General features: G+C 40.2%; 1 long non-coding RNA gene across 3 annotated transcripts; it reads right to left on the reverse strand.

Moving 5' to 3' along the window:
* Positions 1-1156: 1156 nt before the first annotated feature.
* On the reverse strand, positions 1157-20425 carry LOC149121711 (uncharacterized). 3 transcript variants are annotated; one of them, XR_016222430.1, is made up of 3 exons: positions 20238-20425; positions 6298-6528; positions 1157-3268 (listed from the first exon to the last, which is right to left on the reverse strand). It is a non-coding gene; the product is annotated as an uncharacterized LOC149121711 (long non-coding RNA). The 3 variants fall into 3 exon arrangements; XR_016222431.1 differs by having other exon boundaries at positions 6486-6528; positions 20238-20424; XR_016222429.1 differs by having other exon boundaries at positions 1158-3268; positions 6326-6528.
* Between the last annotated feature and the right edge of the window lie 1626 nt (positions 20426-22051).

The following is a 22051-nucleotide window of genomic DNA, read 5'->3' on the forward strand; positions in this document are numbered from 1 at the left end:
CCATTACCAAATTCTAGTTCTTTAATGTTCTTCAAACACTAATTCAAGATCATTTAAGCTAAACCATCAGTTATTTCACAAACTTTTATAGAATACATATTTTCAGAAATAAAAATGGTTAGCATTTATCTACTAATTTCCATCAATGAGACATTACGTGGGGCAGTTTAAATAATTTACATCAATGATTCTAAATAACAACCCTACTAGGCATAGTATAGCATTAATCATGATTAACATTTTTTTTTGACAGAAAGAGTCAGACAGTGAGAGAGAGAGAGAGAGAGAGACAGAGAGAAAGGTCTTCCTTCCATTGGTTCACCCCACAAATGGCTGCTACAGCCGGCGTGCTGCAACGACCTGAAGCCAGGAGCCAGGTGCTTCCTCCTGGTCTCCCATGCGAGCGCAGGGCCCAAGCACTTGGTCCATCTTCCATTGCCTTCCTGGGCCACAGCAGAGAGCTGGACTGGAAGAGGAGCAACTGGGACAGAACCAGCGCCCCAACCAGGACTAGAACCTGGTGTGCAGGCGCCGCAGGCGGAGGATTAGCCTAGTGAGCCGCGGCACTGGCCACGATTAACATTTGAGCAATATTGGGAAAGGGGAGGGTTGTGGGTGGGAGGGACGGTATTGGGGGGAAGCCATTGTAATCCATAAATCGTACTTTGGAAATTTATATTCATTAAATAAAAGTTAAAAAAAAAAACATTTGAGCAATATAAGGGTTGAGAAATCCAAATAACCTAAGATGGAAGACTTCCAAGGTGGCATATATGGGATCCAGACTTGGAGTTTGTTGCAAAGTTTTTAAAACATTTACTGCAGGGGAGACATTTGGTCTAGCAGTCAGGATACCATTTGGGATGACCACATTCTATATCACAATGCCTGGGCTTCAGTCCTGGTTCCGGTTCTCTTTCCATTCTCCTACTATCTCAGACTCTGAGAGGCAGCAGGTGATGGCTAAAATGATTGGATCCCTGCCCCCAATGTGTGAGACCTGGATTGAGTTCTGGGCCTCTTGTTTAGGTCTGGAGAGTGAGCTAGCACTCTTTCTTTCTTTCTTTCTCTTTCTGTATCTTAACTAAATAAAACAAAGAAGTTAATTCATTGAGATTTTTTATTGCAAAACTTCTCCAATGATGACAACCAATATGCATTCTGGATGAAATGCTGAGTAGCAGAGATAACAGTCCTGGATCATTAGGAGGAGAATCATTCCTTAGCTTGGACACAAGCAGCAGCTGTAGCTCTTTGCCTGAGATCTAGGATGGGACAGGCACCCACACTGGGATCCTTTGCTTTGGATATGGGAATTTATAGTACTTCAGAGCTAAAGATTTGAGCAATGACATAAAAAATGGTAATAATTTGATGAAAACTAACAGTCAATTCAATTGCATTTCACAGGAACAAGTGTTGTTCTTTAATATGATACGGGATGGGATTAGTTCTTTGAAGATGTCCAGAAACATCAATCCAGTAATGCAGGAATGGAATGTCATGTTGAACAAAATGCAATAGCTGAAACACTGTCATTACAAAGAGATTCTGAAGTGTGCAAAGCTCTGGCTGAAGCAGATGGAGTTAATCAGACCACATTCGAGACTTTTTTTCACCTCCCCTTGAAATAATTAGCTACGAGACTATAAGTACATTTTTCATGTCAAATGGACGATGGCTTCAAAGAAACCAGAGGGCAGAGCCATGAGAGAGTGAGAAAAGAAGACTGACTTGATGCACAAAAGACAAAATATCAACATTTCTTTTAGAACCACTGAACATGTGTCAGTAAGCATGAGGTCACTTTTTAACTGGAAACAATAGTTGGTTGAATGAGAGAAGCAATGGAGTAGAGGTCATCTTGCCTATCAATGAAAAAACTTCTAGACTACTGGGAGAGAAACACGAGCATTGAGTAAGCCATAAATTCAAACAATATAGGTCAACGTACAACAAACTGCTAGAAAACTAATGCTGGGTCTGGCACTGTGGCATAGCAGGGAGCGACACCTCCAGTGATGCCAGCGTCCCATATGGGAGAGGGTTTGTGTTGCAGCTGGTCCAGTTTTGCTCCAGCTCCATGCTAAAGGCCTGGGAAAAGCAGCAGAGGATGGCTCAAGTCCTTGGGACCCTGAATCCATGTGGGAGACTCAGATGAAGATCCTGGAAACTAGTTTTGGCCCAGCCCAGAACCTGCCGTGGCGGCTACTGGGGGAGTGAACCAGCAGATGGAAGATCCACGTATCTCTCTCTTTTGAATTGGGAACTGGGCTAGGACTCAAAACCATTTCAACTTGCCTCTTAATCACTGTGTCAAATGCTCACCCCATCAGGGAGTGTGATAAGATTCACTTTGTTTTCTGTACGTTTTTATTTACAAAAGCAGAAAATGGGCACACTTCTACTTTGGTTACACTGAAATTATTTACAATCAAAACCTGTGGAGGTTATTGCTAATCAAAAATAATGATATTGGGTCTGGCCCTGTGGCACAGCCAGTGAAAGTACCACCTGTGATGCCAGCATCCCATATGAGCACCGGTTTGAGTGCCGGCTTCTCAGCTTCTGATCCAGCTCTCTGCTACTGCACCAGGGATGTAGAAGATGATGGCCCAAGTACTTGGGCCCCTGGCACCTTTGTGGGAGACATAGATGGAATTCCAGGCTCCTGGCTTCCCCTTAGCCCAGCCCCAACCACCATGGCCATTTTTGATGAGTGAACCAGCAGATGGAAAATATCTCTCACTGTATGTCCCTTTCTCTCTGTAACTCTGCCTTGAAATGAACAAATTATCCTTCAAAATAGTTTTATTAATAACAACTATCATTTTCTGCTCAAAGCACTTTACATAGACTAATTTCTATAATTGTAAAAGCACCCTTTGAGGTAGATCTTATTTTTCATCACTATTAAGAAGCTAGCAGAGGTTGAATGACTCCATTATATCACACAACTAGGAAGTTGCAGAGTCAGTCTGAAAGACAGTAACTCCACCTTCAGCATCTATGCTGTTAACCACAATGATATGCCCTCAACTGTGATGGCCGTGCTGAACCCACTTTGCTATGAATAGTGCCACACTTCCCATTCTGCATCCAACCAGAGCATGTTGGCCAGCCCTTGCTGACTGCTCTGTGGGCTAGCTCCTTCTGCCTCTTCTCCAGAGTGATCCAAATAAGCCTTTATGAGAATGCTGTAACTTATGTGCAGCCTCCGTGGAATCAGATTTTTTTCTTCCAAGTTACAGAACAAGATCCTGGGGGCCTAAAGAAAGACAGTGGAAATTTACCCAACTCAAAAATACAGCATCTTGTATATCACCAAGTAAAAATGCTCACAGGGGCTGTATGTAAACCCTGCTTATGTAAACTGGGAAGGATGTTTGAAAAATATTAAAAAAGAAAAAAGAAAAACTCACAAAAATGTCCTAAGCAGTTTTGGAATGAGTAATTTATGTTTGCGGTATCCAGGGACAAATTAGTCATGCAGAATTTAAGAAAGGAAGAGCGATCCCATGGGTGTTTCTCCACATCTTATTTTTCTTCCTCTTTTCCTGTTGTCTGTTGTAAGGACCCATCTGAAACTGGGACATCCTCATCCAATGTCCCTGTGTCCATATAACTAAGATCAAGTCAGGACTGCTTCTCTATTTGGCAAATGCAAGTGTCCCTGACACGAGGAGTTGTTAACTAAGGAAGCTAACTCAGTTCTGCTCTAGCCAAGGGCTGCTCTCTCCAGATATTCCAGCAATGATGCCCCAGCACATGCCCCAAAGCGAGGGTAACAATGGTATTTCCCATTCCCAAACCCAAACACACCACAGTTCTGCCTGTTGAACTTTAATCTTCTAACCAAGGATTCAAGCTCCTGCCTATTGCAAACACTGACTGACTCTAGAGAAAATGTCACTCTCAACTCACTTCTGAACTCTTTGCTTGCTTTTCTTCCTGGTGCAATATCATTTTGCTAACTGTGATTTCAAACACTACTTGTTTCCCATTATCACATATTTGCTATTGTTTTTTAAATCATGGCCTTACTCTCTCAGTTCTTCTAGTCCATGACTCAGTAGATTTATTTCCTGCCTCCCTTTCCCTTGCCATGTCTCCAGGTCAGGAGTCTACCCTAGAGCAGCTCTTTCTTCGTCTCACTGCCTCCTTGTTCTTTTGCTTTGATGTCAGGGTTGCCCACTCAGTATTCAGTGGACCTCAGCTCATTATCTGATGACTACTTCAAGGAACACTTGACTTTAAGCTTCCAGGGGGCAGGGATATTGACCTTCTTTTACCTAGATATATGAAAGATCTAGATAGATGTATAAATGATCTAGGTAGATAGATAGATACAGATAATATATAGATAAAAATATATAGGTATACAAGTATATATTCTATATTTATGTATTTTCCATACCTATATCTACATACCCAGACATATCTATACCTTCTCTCCGGTGTAGCATATCAGTGTATTACTTACCACCTAGTGGATAGTCAAAAATACATATAGAAGAAGAGGGACTAAGAAGGCAATGAAACAAGAAGGAAGGATGTCTGGAAATGGGGCTTTAAAAACTAGAACTAGAACTTATTCAAGAAACACTAATTAAAAATAAAGTGCTAACACAATTCTTAGGTTTTTTTTATTATTTAAAAATAAAATTACCGGGACCAGTGTTCTTGCACAATGGGTTAAGCCACTGCCTGTAATTCCAGCATGCCATGTGGGTATCAGTTCAAGTCCCAGCTGCTCTGGAAGATGGCCCAAGTACTTGGGTCCCTGCCACCCGTGTGGAGTTCAGGATCCTGGCTTCAGTCTAGCCCAGCCCTGGTCACTACGCCCATTTAGGGAGTGAACCAACAGATGGAAGATCTCTCCCTCTCTCTCTGTAATTCTGCCTTTCAAATAAATTTTTAAAAATTAAATTAAATTAAAATCATTATTCCTGGGTACTACAAAAAGTTCATGAAAAAAATAAAAAATAAATGGCAAGTTTATTTTGATACAAACAAAACGTTGAAGTCCATAGTTTTCTTCGCTGTATGCATTGTTCATGAACATTTTGAGATACTTTCTATTTTGTAAAGGAACTTAGTCTGTTAGTGTTGACATTTAGATTAACAGTCATTTGCTACTTAAATCCACCATGAAGGTTTAAATATCGACTTAGTCTTATCAAGGCTATTTAGATACTAATGCAAACATTTACATATTTGATGATAAGAAAGATGAGTGGAAAATGATGAAGCAAGTATAGCATGAAGTCTTACTTTCTGTCTTTCAAACTCAGTTTGAGCTCTTGCCAATTGTGTCAACATAAATAAGTAAATAAAGTTCTGGGTAACTTTCCTGCCTATAAAAGCTAATACTGTTCATGTGGATTGGAAGCACTAACAACTTTTGGTCCTAAGGATAAGTTGAATATTTTGTTTAAGTACTGGGGAGAACAAAATGATGTTTTAAGAAGAAAATTTAGTCAACTAGAAAACAATAATATTTTAAATAAATAAATGTTTATAAAAAGTTTGTGTAGCATAATTTTTATGGTATTATAAAAAAAGGAAAACCATAAAAATGGATATAGTATTTTTAAAAGGAACTATGAAGAATTATTTCTGTGTTGTGGGCTTATTATGTCTCATGATTGAACATTTCTGTTTTCAATATATGTTACGCTTGCAAATTTAAGAGTTAGATAAGTGCAAGAGAAAGGGAAATTTCATATGCATCTAGTAATTGTCTTTAGGATATCAGAATAGCAGATAATTGATAGAAATGTGTCCAATATTTGTACTAATGTTATAATTTCATCAGTTAATAGTATTTAAATAAAGTACCAAAAACCAAAAACTTTTTTTTAACTATTTGTAGCTTTCAATTCTAGTTTTAAAATAATCAGTAAGATTGGTGCATGTCATGTATAAATTATTCTTCTTGTACTTAAACCTGAAATTGTACAACTCTTGTAAGTATAGGAAGTCAGCACAATGATGCTTGAGATAAGCTTTAATAGCTTAGTAGGATTGATTGATTGATTGGTAGGATTGCTGATTACAATAATGGCCCAAGAAGGGAATAGAAGGGAAAATGGATGCAATAGAGCTTATATTTTCATGATTTAAGGTCTCAAAAATATTGTGTAATCCGGCCCACTAGTTGCACTGGTCTATTTCATTTGTTCTTATGTCAAGTAAGACAACAGAATGGGAAATTATTTGGCCCAAGTAATTAAAGTGGAAATAGTAAAGTGCAATTGTAGTCGCTGAGTCTCTCCAGAACAAGTTAAAACACACCTTAACTTACAAATACCCAAAGTGTGACCTTTTGATTTTTCATAAATTTTTCTTCAGTGACATGAGTTATTCTTCCCACCCTTTTCCAGTTAGCAATTTGGATTCCTTCCTGAAGAGGATTTTTCCATGCACACCACATAGTGCTATCCATCAACTTCTTCCCATGCTCAGATTTTTATTCATCTTACCAACACCAATTTTTGTTGGAAACAAATCAGAAAGGCCAGGAAACTGCAAATGGAAAAGATATGACATGTCAACTAGTATAACTTCCTACCAACAGAATTACTTCATATATTCAATTTCTTTTATGATAGCTGACATCATCACAATAGCATCATTATCCTTTAATCATAGAGTGAGAATATTTTTCTTGTTTAATGCTTATTATAATATTCAATTTTATGTTTTCTCTTTTTCCCAGAGTTTGAGGGAAAAAATGAAGAGAAATATTTTGGCTACACATTATCCTCCCATCCCTGCCTATGCCAAGTATTTCCTTTGAGCTTTGAGCTCTTAGTGCAGAGGCATCACTAAGCTAATGAGAATTGCCCTCACTATGAAAGAAAGAGGAGGAAACTTATTTATCATTAAGTGGAGAAGGAAAAAAGGAAACTTAACCAAAATATGTTTTCCTCTGCTTAAAAATAACCAGCACCAGAGCCAGCATTGTGGCATAGTAAGCTAAGCCTGTAGCACTGGCATCCCATATGGGTGCCAGTTCAGCTTCTGGCTGCTCCTCTTCTGATCCAGCTCTCTGTTTATGACCTTGGAAGGCAGTGAAGGATGGCCCCAGTGCTTGGGCCCCTACACCCATGTGGGAGACCTAGAAGAAGCTCCTGTCTCCTGGCTTTGGATCAGCTCAGCTCTGGCCTTTGGGGCCATTTGGGAAGTGAATCAGCGGATGGAAAACCTCTCTCTCTGTAATTCTACCACTCAAATAAATTTATAAATCTTTAAATTTTTTTAAAAATAAATGACCTATGGCCAGTGCCATGGCTCACTGGGCTAAACCTCTGCCTGCGGCGCTAGCACCCTGGGTTCTAGTCCTGGTTGGGGCGCTGGTCCTGTCCCAGTTGCTCCTCTTCCAGTCCAGCTCTCTGCTGTGGCCCGGGAAGGCTGTGGAAGATGGCCCAAGTGCTTGGGCCCTGCACCTGCATGGGAGACCAGGAGGAAGCACCTGGCTCCTGGCTTTGGATTGGCGCAGCGTGCTGGCTGTAGCGGCCTTTTGCGGGGTGAACCAATGGAAGGAAGACCTTTCTCTCTGTCTCTCTCTCTCTCTCTCACTGTCTAACTCTGCCTGTCAAAAAATAAAAAATAAATGACCAGCACCATAATCACCCAAAAATCTCCCTCCAAATCTTGTTCTCTGACTCTCAACTCTCTCAGCCAATTATTCAGCAAATACACAAGTAGTTAATACACATGGCAGACACAGTTCTAAGAACAGGGTTTACAAAACTGAAATTCTATTAGCTTAACACTCAAGGCAGGGTCAACAGAAATGGACAACAACTGTTCCATCCTATAAAAATATTAAAAAGGAATGCCTGTGATGCCATGAAGACATGAGAAGTCACTGCCTTTGGGATTACGAAAAGGTTTCAGAAAGGAAGTACTTGTTTTCTGATATGAATTGCAACTTGGAAAAAGACTGGAAGGAGGAATTCATCAATTAAGCACCAAGTGGAGGGAACACATAAACAAAACTACAAGGTGTGAGTGTGGACACTGTACTAAGAAAGTGATTCTGAGTAGTAGGATAGATAGTATAAAATTGCTAGTTTTTATTCAGAAAGCTCTGATCTGAGAGTATGGAGGTTTAAATAGTAAACTTTTGCATTCTTTTTAAAAATATTTATTTACTTATTTGAAAGGCAGAATAACAGAGGGAGGAGAGGGAAAGAGAGATCATCCATCCACTGGCTCACTTCCTAAATAATTGTAATGGCTGGGGTGAGGCCAGGTCTCCCATGGGAGTGGCAGGGGTCCAGGCACTTGAACCATCTTCCACTGCTTTCCAAGGCACATTAGCAGGGAGCTGGATCAGAATTGGAACAATGAGGACTCAAACCAGTGTTCATAGGGAGTACCAACATCATAAGCTGCAGCTTAACCTACTGTACCACAGTGCTGGCCCCAATAGTTTTTGAAAGTTTACTTGTCTTGTTGACATAAGATACATTCTTCAAAGATAGTATTTGAAATATTGTTTGTTAAATCTAAATACTGGAGGACTAGCTCCTATTCTAGAAAGAAATGCTGGAGATTTACTGCTGGAATGGAAAGGGACAGACTTCTGAAAATAATTTATTTCATAAAAACAATTAAAACAAAAATGGTAAACAATCAACTTTTATATAATGCTGGCAATGGACCAAAGGCTTACAACACTGGGAATATTCATTATAGAAAGACAACTGATTCACAATAAAAGCAAAGAGGTCCACATCATTTTAGCTTATTGCCACCCCCTTCTCTCCAGCTCCATCATAGCCTTGAAAATCAACCTTGAAAGCACGGTATCTATACAAATCAGCAGCCTATCAGCCTATGTAAATGTCATTAACTGGTTCATAGCACCTCAGAGAATTACTTAATTACTGTGGCAACTTTCTAGAAAAGTTCCTGTCTCAGAGCTTGTGTCTCTTTGACATGACTGAAAGATTTCAGTGTGTGAAAAAGCCTATCTCCAAGTTGCTTGTTGTAAATAATCAGGGCCCAGTGTTGAACCATACATATTATGAGGATAACAAGGGCTGGATATATAGGCCGGCGCCGCGGCTCACTAGGCTAATCCTCCGCCTAGCAGTGCCAGCACACCGGGTTCTAGTCCCGGTTGGGACACCAGATTATGTCCCGGTTGCCCCTCTTCCAGGCCAGCTCTCTGCTGTGGCCCTGGAGGGCAGTGGAGGCCCTGCACCCCATGGGAGACCAGGAGAAGTACCTGGCTCCTGGCTTCGGATCAGCGTGGTGCGCCGGCCGCAGCGCGCCGGCCATGGCAGCCATTGGAGGGTGAACCAACGGCAAAGGAAGACCTTTCTCTCTGTCTCTCTCTCACTGTCCACTCTGCCTGTCAAAACAAAAACAAAAACAAAAACAAAAACAAAAACAAAAAACAAAGGCTGGATATAAAGCTTAGAAAAAAAGTAGGAATCAGGTGTCCGTAGGGGACTTTGAGAAGTTCTAACATATCACTGGGAATTGAGAAGACCATGTCCATAGGCAGGGCTATGTGAAGAATGTCCAAAAAAGATCCAAGAAGCATGAATCTCTCACTTTTTGTTCACTTTCAGGAAATGCATAGCAGGAAGTGAGTACTAAGGCAGAGCCATGGAGTGCATGCCCCAACACAGAGCCTCTTGGCAAATTCTGAGAAATTCATTTGTTCAATGCACTTAAATAAATTGTTATCCAACAGTGAAGTGGCAGCTAAACTGACTAAGCATTGACTTCAGTGCTTACATATAACAAAGAATACAGAATTTGTCCAGAAAAGTCAATAAATAAATAACAATAATGAGCTCTGTGGTTGGAGAGGTGGTGCTTATTGCCAGACTTTTTGCATTATGTTATTTACAGTGTTCAGTTTTTTTTACAAAAAAAAAAGTATGAGAGATGCAAAGGAGTAGGAAAGTATTATGTGTATACATCTATATAGATTTATCTATCTATCTATATATTTAGAGAGAGAGGTTAAAAGCTGACAATAGAAAGTGTGCCTGAGGAAAGACAACATTGGGCTTAAATTGGGGCAGTTCTTTAAATGAGCTGATGTAAATTTACTCAAATAACTATAATACATGTTAAAGAGACAAAAAATCATTATATACACCTAAGCCCTTGGGTGTATTGTAAATTAAAAATGCTTTATGTCAAATAAAAAGTAAGAAGGACAGAAATAAAAAAGGGAGAAAGCTGGGGAAAAAGGGGAGGGGAGGAAGGAAGTATCATTGTGTTCCAGAATTGCATCTGTGAACTAAATTGAATCTGTTCTCTGTATTAATATCACATTAACATCAGAATCGATAGGAACTGTGTTTCAGTAATAATCCTGCACTTGTTGTGACCTGAAATTCCTTAATAAATAAATAAAATTAAAGATATTTTCTAGGAACAAAACAAAACATATGATAATTATTTTGTCTTATCAAGGAGAATATTAGTAAACTGATAGAATTTATAAAAGCAAAAATAAAACTAAACAGAAGCTCTGGAGTTGAAAGAAACAACAACTGTAATGAAAAGCTTGCTAAAGTTCAAAAGCAGATTGGAACTGACAAAAGAAAGAAAACTTGCAAAGTTTTCAGTTGAGGAGATGTTGTCTGAAGAATAGAAAGAACAAAGTAAAGTAAAATGAACCGAGCCTCAGCCTCTCGTGGGATGATATCAAGCATAGGCATAATCTCACTGGGTTAGTTTCACCTTGCTGTTGCAATAAAGTATATTAAAGTTAGTGACTTGTGACTTTAAAGAGCATGAATTTATTATCTTACAATTGTGGAGGTGATGTGTGTGTGTGTGTGTGTGTGTGTATCTATCTATCTATTTGTCCCAGTGGGCTGAAATAAGGCATTCACTGGGCTTCCTTCTGTAGATTCTAAGGGACAGTCTGTTTCTGGCCCTTTCTAACTTGTAGGGGCTTCCTGTAATCCTTGTCTTGCAGGTCAGCACCAGTCCAATCTCTGCTGCCTTCATAACATCTATGACTGAATGGTCTTCTTCCTTTTACACTGATTAAGCACTGATTAAGATCCTTAGGCTTAGCTTGTGCCCTGGTGCCTTGTCATCTCAGTAGCTGCAGGAAAAGCATTTGATAAAATCCAAAACAATTTCATGGTCACAGACAAAAATTCAAAGAACTAGGGATAGAAAGGACACTCTATGATATAATAAAAGATATTTATAAAAAATCCAGAAGTCACTTCATACTCAATGGTAAAAGAAGATTTTTCCTTATAAGATGAGGAATAGGACAGAGATGCTGGCTCTTGCCATTTCCGTTTAACAGTGTACAGGATGTTCTTCCCAGGAAAATTTGGAAAGACAAAGAAATAAAATCCACCTCAATTGCAAAGAGAGAAATAAAGCTACTTATTAACAACATGACCTTGAAGGCCAACATGACAAGGAATTTCCTGTCTCCCCCCCAAATCTTCTGGAATGAATAGACACATTCAGCCAGGTTGTGGGCAGAAGAGCAAAACAGACAGAATCAGTTATTTATCCGTATACTAGCAATAAATAATCCAAAAATAAAGATAATAACCCAATTTACATTAACATCAGCAAGAATATCATACTTGGGAATAAAATGCAACAAATAAAGTCCTGTGCCCTGAAACTATACAAATCATTGGATAAGAATAATCAATGAATTAAAGAATTCCTAAGTAAATAGAAATAAATATTCATGGATTGGAAATTTAATGTTGCTAAGATGATAACATCCTCTAAATTGTTCTACCAATTCAACACAGTCTCTATAAAAATAACAGTTACTTTTTATTAAAGACATTCAAAAATGATAATAAAATTTTGTGAAAAGCCAAGGAGAATCAAAAGAATGAAAATGATTTTGAAAAAGAGCAAACTTGGAGGAATCATATTTCCTAATTTCACAACATATAGCTCAATATTCAAGACCATATGGTGTTGACCTAAGGAAAAACATATAGATCAACACAATGTAACTGAGAGCTAGAAATAAATCCTCACACTACAGCCAATTTATTTTGGGCAATGATGCTCACAGGGAGAAAATAGTCTTTTCAAGTTCATAACTGTTTTCTTTGCAAATAGATAGTTTTTTGCAAGTGGATAGCCACATGCAAAAAGAAAAAAGAAAGAAATCAGAAGTCAGCCTCTTCCCTTACAATATAACATATTTAGCTCCACATGATTGATATATAAGGGCTAAACTGTATAAACCTTCAGATGACAACACAAGAGTAAACCTTGTGATTTTCAGTTAAGCAACAGTTTCTCAAATATAACAATAAAAGTACAAATGACAAGAGAAAAAGTAGGCAAAACAGATTTAATCTAAATTTAAAACTTTGTGTTCATGGGATATCATCCAAAAAAAATTAAAAGGTAACCCACAGAATGGAAAAACAATTGGAATTCATTCATATGATAAAAAAATTCTAACACCATATTAAAAAGTCTTTCACAAAAAAGCAAATCAATAAACGTCCTAAATTAAAAATTTTAAATTTAAAAAAAATTTAAAAATTAAAAATTAAATAGACATTTCTCCAAAGAGGATATCCACATCCCAAATAGAACCATGGAAAGACACTCAACTTTGGGGGTCTCAGGAAAATATAAATCAAAAGGAAGGAGAGGAACAATTCACTCCATTTCTGGCCTCCAGGTTTCCAAATCCATGTCCCTCTCATGTGCAAAGTAGTTTTAGTGCATCCCAACACTGCAAACATCTGAATGCATTCTAGCATCAACTTCAAGGTTGAAGTCACATTAAACCATCACCCAGATGAAACACCAGTGAAATTCAAGGTATGTTTCTCTCTAAGGTGAAATTTCTCTCTTGCTGTGAACTTGTGAAAGTAGACAAATTGAGAGCTTCCAAAACACAGCGGTGGGACAGGCCAAGGATAGGCATTCCTGTTCCACACACAAGAAATCTGAAAGATGAAAAGGATTTGGGTCCCAAGAAAACCAAAGGTCTAGTTAAGAAAATTCCATTAGTCAGATCTGAAAGCCAGAGAAGAATCCTCTTTAGATGGCTATCAGCCTTCCCCACTACCTTCCCAACCTATGTGAGCCACAACCCCAACCTCAGGGCCCGTAGAGATGGCAGTCCCATAGTTGGCCCTGCCCCTTAGCTACAGCCTGTGGCTTTGCCCCTGAGTCCCTGGGCTGGACAGTCTTGCACACAGAAACCAGGAAGACTTAAAGTAGGTCTTGCCATCCTGGCCTGGGCCCTGGAATGCATTCTTTGCCATTCCCTCACCCTGCTAGTCAGCATGAGACAAAGCAGGAAGAGGGCCTGGTAAGGCTACACAGTGGTCTGTCTACTTTTAAAATGTCTTGTTTCTGTGAGTTTGCTATACCATTTGCTATCAGTCAGTTAATTTGGTTCTGCAAAGTACTCGCCGAAGCTGGTTAATTTTGCTGAGACTTCCCCCTTTTGGTTTCCTTCCAGGCAGTTTCTGGTTGTCAGAATTCAAGCAGGTCTGTCTAGTGCTCAAACATTTACACATGGGGTGAAAAGTAATTTTTAAAAAAAAAAAATCGATATAACTAATGAATAGAATAGCATAAATTATGTAATTGCTCAGTAATTAGTGATGTATTTATAGCAAATAAACTCATGGCTTTAAAACAGCTTTATGTCCTTACAGTAACCTCCTCGTCAGCACTATTGGGGGACCCGTCTGAATAGCAGGGGAAAAAGCAATGAAGCAGAGTAAATATTTTTTATTCCATTAACTGTGAATTTTCTTAATAGCCCAAGCAAAGCTGGTGCTCCTGGCTCCCAGCTGTGCGATTCCTGTCTGCAATGTTGTTTTAATGACTGCCTTGGTTCACTCTAGCCTTATAGACCTGCAATATCTTCTTTAACTTTGAGTTGAAGATTATCAGTGTCAGGCGAACTAAGTCACAAAGGATCCCGGACTGATAGGTTAGAGCTCATGCTATAATGTTTCTCCAACTCATAAAACGCTTTTACCATGAAGCCAAAGCTTCAGAGGTTTTTAGATACGCGGATTTTTTTTATGTGCTGGTAACGGGATCTAATCCTTTTGTAATTTACTAGACTGAAAGAAGGTGCAGGCCAAGCACGTGTTTGAGAAAGTCCATGGATGCTCACAGCCTGCAGAACAAATTCCAGCCCACAAGCAGAGGCGTTCATTACAAAGGCCTAAAATTACAGCCTTTATCTCTAAGGCAGGTGTTTCAAAGCTGGACTGGTACCAAGAACTTTTTTTTTTGCATGGTTATTGTTTTTCTACAAGAAGTTGAAAAGGATGTTAAAGATAAGGCAGGTGTTAAGATAAGATTCCTCACCAGGAATGACTCATCGCTAGCCAATCGGGGATTGATTTTGTATCTGTGAACATGACCAGGGTGGAGACTTGGCTATGCCTATGCAACTCCCTTCAGTTCTGGAGAAATAATATTTTTAAATAAAAGTTTGAAATAGATCCCACTTCAATGGGAAAAAAAAATCCTTGCCAGCCATTTGTACCAATTAGCTTGTGAAGTATCAGTTACACCACTCTAAATGTAGTGATTCTGACTTTGCCTGTTACTTTAAGGTGTCATGTAGGTGTAGTCTCACTTTTTAAAACTGCATTGGGTGAAAAGCTAGATCTCTCAGCACATTTAAATGACGTATAATAAACTGAATTATTCAAGCAATGTTTATTGACAAACCAGTGATTCAAGAAGAAAGGAACACAAACAGAGGTTGAGAGTTTAACACCAGGGTCTCCAGAGCTATCCTAAGTTAGTTTTGCTAGCAAGAAAACAGATTGTTGGATAATATCAAGGCCCAAGTCCTCTGGCCCCTTGGTCATTCACCTCCACTGGGAATTACAGCAAGGAACAGCTGCCCTCGTTAACCTGGGAGCATTTTTCACTCCCTGCGCCCGTGACTGTGGCTCAGGGGGTCCAATTTTCCTTTCATTCATTAAGCACGTTGGGAAGCAGAGTTCCTAACCCTTTGCAGTCTAAATGTGGAACAATCACATCCCTTCACAATCAGCAGCCAGCGGGCTGGGACCTCTACGCTTCACTGGGCTCTCCCAGTGACGCAAGTTTTTAACAATTGAAGGATATTAACTCAAAAACTTGTTTTCTCATTGGAGGAGCTCAAGGGATTTCAAATAAATGGACTTGTATAAACTGGAAGCTGGCCCATGTGCCTTTCTAATTATTTTGTTCAAATTGGGGGAGAGGGCACTGCTAATCTCAGAGTGCAGATTTCAGAGAGCACACGCATGGATCACCAATGGAGTGCTTGTGAGCTGTCGGTATAAGTACAGAGGCTCAGCCTTGTCCTTTGTCTTAGGGAGGGTACCATACATCCAGGACAAAGCTACTGTATTATTTAGGTGAGTTTTTTGTTGTTGTTGTTGATTTTCCAGATTATTTATTTTCATTAAGTCCACTGGGAAGAGGGAAAAGATGTTCAATATTAGATATTTGTTAGATCTTCATTTCTTCTGAGAGGCAGAGCAAGACACACACACACACACACACACACACATACAGGGAGAAAGAGAGGGAGAGAGAGGGAAAGAGAGAGAGAGGTCTTCCATCAGCATTTCACTCCCCAAATGGCTGTTGTTAACAGCCAGGTGCAGGTCAGGAGCCAGGAACTTCATTTCACTCTCCCACGTGGGTGCAGGGGCCCAAGGATTTGACTCATCTTTCACTGTTTTCCATTAGAGGGAGCCCGATGGGAAGTGGAACACCCGGGACTCAGGCCGGTGCAAACATGGAAGGCCCACGTTGCAAGCAGCATCTTAACCCAGTGCACAACATCAGATCTCTTTCATTGCGAATTTTTAAAAAACATCAAGTGACAATCATAATCAAAACATTGGATTTTTTAGCTAAGACACTAACAAATCTAACATGATTTATTTAACATGAGAGGACTTCAAAAAATTCATGGAAAACGGAAATAAAAGTATGTTCTGAACTCCTTGCCCAGTATTTTTCCAATAATGCATTTCCATATGCTCTTTGAAGCAGCCTCCTGTCATAAGGGAGCATCTTCACACACTGTGTCAAACACACATCAGCTTCCAGATACTGATAGGCAGGTGTCCATCAGGTACTTGTAGGAACTGTGTACTGCCAAGGGTAAGTTAAGGACAGGTGGTTTGGAAAAATGATAGGGAAATCCTCCTGTTTCCTCACTCACATGAGTAAGAATGTGTGTGTGTGAAAGAGAGGGAGCAATAGGAGAGAAAGGTAGAGAAGGAAAGTGAGAGAAGTCAGGAATTCACTATTAATTAAACCTTTTTTTTTTTTTTTTTTTTTTTTTTGACAGGCGGAGTAGACAGTGAGAGAGAGAGACAGTGAGAAAGGTTTTCCTTTGCCGTTGGTTCACCCTCCAATGGCCGCTGCAGCCAGCGCGCTGCAGCCGGCGCACCGCGCTGATCCAAAGGCAGGAGCCAGGTGCTTCTCCTGGTCTCCCATGGGGTGCAGGGCCCAAGCACTTGGGCCATCCTCCACTGCACTCCCTGGCCACAGCAGAGAGCTGGCCTGGAAGAGTGGCAACCGGGACAGAATCCGGTGCCCCAACCGGGACTAGAACCTGGTGTGCCAGCGCCGCAGGTGGAGGATTAGCCTAGTGAGCTGTGGCACTGGACCCAATTAAACCTTTAACACATAACATTAGATAAGCATTGGAAAGGCATGATTTAGGCATTTTCTTAAAATCTATAACAGATCTTCACAAGTGAATATATTCATTAGGAAAATAGTTGATCTTATCATCCAGGAGTCTACTTTTTGCTTAAAAATTATATATTAGCATATGATTATATCAAACAATTCTGTATTAAAAAGCTATATCTTGGAACCAGAGTTGTGGCACAGCAGATTAAGCCATGAACTATGATGCCCACCTGAGCACCTATGATGCCCACTGGTTCCAGTCCTGGCTGCTCCACTTCTGATCCAGCCCCCTGCTAACACGCCTGGGAAAGCAATAGAGAATGGCTCAAATGCTTGGGCCTCTGCACCCACCTGGGAGACCCTGCTGGTGTTCCAGGCTCCTGACTTTGGCCTGACTTGGTCCCTAGTCCTGACTGTTGTAGGCAGTTGGGTAGTGAATAATACTGTGTTGTATCATGGACATTTGTTGAGAGGGTAGACCTTAAATGACCTCATCCCCACTACACACAAATGGTAACTGTGCACGGTGCTGGATATACTAATTAAAATGACAGTAATAATCACTTCAGAATGTACATGTATCAGAACCACATTGAACACCATTTACATACATATATATATACATATGTATAATTTTATCTGCTAATTATACCACTACAAAGCTAAAAGAAAGACCATAGAACATGCTATACCAGGAGTGAAACCTGTGAACTATGGTCTTTGGGTTTAATGATGCGTAGCACAGCTTCCTGCTTTGTAACTAAGGGACCACTCCAGTGGGGATTGTTTTTATTGAGGGAAGCTATGCATGTGTAGGAACAAGAGATAAATCTCTACCTGCCTCTTAATCTACGAACTTGAACTGCTCCAAAACATAATCTAATGTTTACAAAACTAAATTACATTTTGTCATCTTTTTCTCTAATTTATTTATAGTTTTGTGTTTCTATATGCACTGGGTAGTATGAGATAAAGTCTATTATGTTTTGCTGAATGGATAGGGAATATCCCCATATTAAGTTTTGTAATGATCTGAAAGACTTCCAGGTTTATGACATCTGAACTATGTGCTTATCCCTTAGAGCTATGTCCATGCTGAGGACAGTACCACATGGTTCTATTTACTTTGACTTTATAATCTGGTTTCATCATGATACTGCATGATACTGATCAGTGTGAATTTTTGAATGAAAATAGCTGGTTAGTACAGGTATGACTTTGGGCAGTGTTCACAGTCATCCATCACCACAGATCCCTCATATATCCACTGACAATAGTAAGAGTTCTTGGCTACATTTAATCATGCATTAAAGCTCTGAGAAGAATGTCTGAAGCCAAGTGGTATCTGCTATTATATTTATTATCCCTGTCATAATATAGCAAGTATTCCATACTGGTGTTCTTGTTGTTCAATGAACTCTTGATCATTTATTCCTTTTTTGCAGTTTTATCTGTCACATGATCTTGAAAATTAATCTTGAGGCCAGCATTGTGGAGAGTTGGTTAAGCTGCTTTTAGCAATGCCATCATCCCATATCAGGTTGAGTAAGTTCTTGTCACTTCATCACTTCATTCTTTTTTTTTTTTTAAAAAAGGTTTTTTAGTTATTTATTTGACAGGCAGAGTTACAGACAGTGGGGGAGGGGTAGGTCTTCCATCCACTGGTTCACTACACAAGTGGCTGCAATGGCCAGAGCTGTGCTGATCAGAAGCCAGGAGCCAGGTGCTACCTCTCGGTCTCCCATGTGGGTGCAGGGCCCAAGGACTTGGGCCATCCTCCACTGCACTCCCAGGCCACAGTAGAGAGCTGCACTGCAAGAGGAACAACCAGGACTAGAACGGGCACCCATATGGAATGCCGGCACCGCAGGAGGAGAATTAACCTAGTGCACCACGGCGCTGGCCCCTGTCACTTCATTCTTTTCTCTTCCTCCTAGTGCCACAGCTACACTGGCTTTCCCTCAGGTCCATTAATCCGCCAAGCTCAATCCTGTCTTAGAAATTCCACAGTAGCTGTGTCCCTCAAAAGAACTTTTTAGGAGTCCACACTGTGTCGTTGCAGATAAAGCCGCTGTCCGCAGTGCCAGCATCCTATATGGGCACCGGTTCGAGTTCCAGCTGTTCCACTTCTGATCCAGCTCTCTGCTATGGCCTAGGAAAGCAGTGGAAGATGGCCCAAAGCCTTGGGCCCCTGCACCCATATGGAAAACCCGGAAGAAGCTCCTGGCTCATGGCTTCGGATCGGCACAGCTCCAGCTGTTATGGACAATTGGAGAGTGAACAGTGGATGGAAGACCTCTCTCTCTCTGCCTCTCCTTCTCTCTGTGTAACTCTGACTTTCAAATAAATAAATAAATCTTTAAACAAAAGAAAAAATGTTCTACAAAATGTGTAAAATTTTTGTGTGCTATTTAAGAATGTAACATTCAGGACACGTATTTAACTTAGCAGTTAAGACACTGTTCCACTGCCAGTCTGATTCTATCTGCTTCTATTTTACAGAAATCCCCTTCCAGTGTCTCGTCTACCACTATAGGGAGCACATTTTTTTTTTTTTTGACAGGCAGAGTGGACAGTGAGAGAGAGAGAGAGACAGAGAGAAAGGTCTTCCTTTTCCGTTGGTTCACCCCCCAATGGCCGCTGCGGCCACTGCGCTGATCCGAAGGCAGGAGCCAGGTGCTTCTCCTGGTCTCCCATGCGGGTGCAGGGCCCAAGCACTTGGGCCATCCTCCACTGCACTCCTGAGCCATAGCAGAGAGCTGGACTGGAAGAGGGGCAACTGGGACAGAATCCGGCGCCCCAACAGGGACTAGAACCTGGGGTGCCGGCACCGCAAGGCGGAGGATTAGCCTAGTGAGCCGCAGCGCCCTCTGGGAGCACATCTTAAAGCTGCTGCCTTTTCAGCCTGTCTTCCTTTTCCAGTGCTTTAGAGATTCTCAATTTAAAAATAGTTTTCCTCCTCTTTTAAGAAATGTAATCAAGCAACAAGCCAGAAGTATTTTATTGGCCTGACATATCATCACCAATCCCTTTATTGATACCAGCAATTGTGTGTTGCCTCGCTATGTGCACTATAACCTAAATTTCCTTTATTTCTTTAAGAAGTATCAGAAGATCTTGCCTTGTCATGAACATTTGTCAGTTACTTCAAATCACAAAATTTAATTTTCCCTCCTCTCTATTTCTAATTCTTGGTATATCATTGGAGTATGTTAGCCCCAGGTAAATGATTATATTCTTTTAGCTTTCTGTAAAAACCTGAAATTAAAAAAAAAATCATGAGAATTAATGATTCACGAGAAGAAAACAAGGAAAATAATTCATGCTTTCTCAGTTTTTTCAGTAGAGCTGTGGCTTTTCAAGTTGATGTTTGAAATGATTGTTGTAACAGCAAAGATTTTTCTCAGCCTGAGTCCTGGAGATAGTTTGATTTCGACCATGATGATTTTAGAAACATAAATATCACTTTAGAAATGAACTTCGGAAAATAGCATTTGTCCCTTCCCATCCCCTACATGTCCCACTAAAGAAAAAGCTCAGAACTTTTTTCATTTTACCTGCTCTCCTTACACTGTAGGCCTCAATGGAGCGTCCTGCAAACAGCCTGTTCAGGCTGCACTGCTTCACTCTGCCATCTGTTCATTGGGAGCTGGATCCATGCAGTCACTGCCACAATTCTCCGCTTCTTAAAGTTGTTCTGACCCACAGCTGAGTTTTAATTTCCTCCCACTCTACCCAGTTAATGAGCTCTACCCTCTCCACCCGCCCCCCTGCTGTCCCGCCCACTCCTCTCCTGAGAGAATCTGCAACAATCTTGCCTCACTGCCAGCCTTTCACATTCTGTTTCCCTATCCCCATTCTACCAAATGCATCAATTCAGATGCAAGCAATTATTTTATTTTGCTCTCAGCCGTTCAGTGAACCTACAGATGTATGCATTACGACATTCATGATAGATTTATCTATCAAGCAAATTACACTTTATTTAGAAGGTGGTAAATAATATTATTAGGTTTTAATAGGTAGCAAATAAATAAAACATAGTAAGCGAGTCACTAATAAACATAGTGATCGAGTCAATATTATAGTGTACTGGTGAATCTGGGATTTTGCACACTTGTAAGTTAAGAAGTTAAATACCCTATAGCCTGTTAGTGTTTGATAATTTCCTCCTGCTCTACCCACTTGATGAGTTCTACCCTCTTCCCCTCAGCTATCCAGCCCACTCCTCTCCTGAGAGAATCTGCAACAATCTTGCCTCACTGCCAGCCTTTCACATTCTGTTTCCCTATCCCCATTCTACCAAATGCATCAATTCAGATGCAAGCAATTATTTTATTTTGCTCTCAGCCGTTCAGTGAACCTACAGATGTATGCATTACGACATTCATGATAGATTTATCTATCAAGCAAATTACACTTTATTTAGAAGGTGGTAAATAATATTATTAGGTTTTAATAGGTAGCAAATAAATAAAACATAGTAAGCGAGTCACTAATAAACATAGTGATCGAGTCAATATTATAGTGTACTGGTGAATCTGGGATTTTGCACACTTGTAAGTTAAGAAGTTAAATACCCTATAGCCTGTTAGTGTTTGATAATTTCCTCCTGCTCTACCCACTTGATGAGTTCTACCCTCTTCCCCTCAGCTATCCAGCCCACTCCTCTCCTGAGAGAATCTGCAACAATCTTGCCTCACTGCCAGCCTTTCACATTCTGTTTCCCTATCCCCATTCTACCAAATGCATCAATTCAGATGCAAGCAATTATTTTATTTTGCTCTCAGCCGTTCAGTGAACCTACAGATGTATGCATTACGACATTCATGATAGATTTATCTATCAAGCAAATTACACTTTATTTAGAAGGTGGTAAATAATATTATTAGGTTTTAATAGGTAGCAAATAAATAAAACATAGTAAGCGAGTCACTAATAAACATAGTGATCGAGTCAATATTATAGTGTACTGGTGAATCTGGGATTTTGCACACTTGTAAGTTAAGAAGTTAAATACCCTATAGCCTGTTAGTGTTTGATAATTTCCTCCTGCTCTACCCACTTGATGAGTTCTACCCTCTTCCCCTCAGCTATCCAGCCCACTCCTCTCCTGAGATAGAGAATCTGCAACAATCTTGCCTCACTGCCAGCCTTTCACATCCTGTCTTCCTATCACCATTCCACCAAAGGTATCAATTCAGATGCAAGCAATTATTATGTTGGCAGAAGATAGGAGACTCCTGGGTCAGAGACACAGTGCAGCATGAAGATTATTGTCATGTCTTGTTTCCTGCATGGGAAATTGTACAAATGGGCCCAGATGGGTGCCGTGCATTCCATGGAGAACACTGAGTGGGGAGATCACCTT

Source organism: Oryctolagus cuniculus, chromosome 16 (genome assembly GCF_051225735.1).
Source record: "Oryctolagus cuniculus isolate XC-2025 breed Fujian yellow rabbit chromosome 16, ASM5122573v1, whole genome shotgun sequence".
In the NCBI taxonomy this organism is placed as follows: Eukaryota; Metazoa; Chordata; class Mammalia; order Lagomorpha; family Leporidae; genus Oryctolagus; species Oryctolagus cuniculus.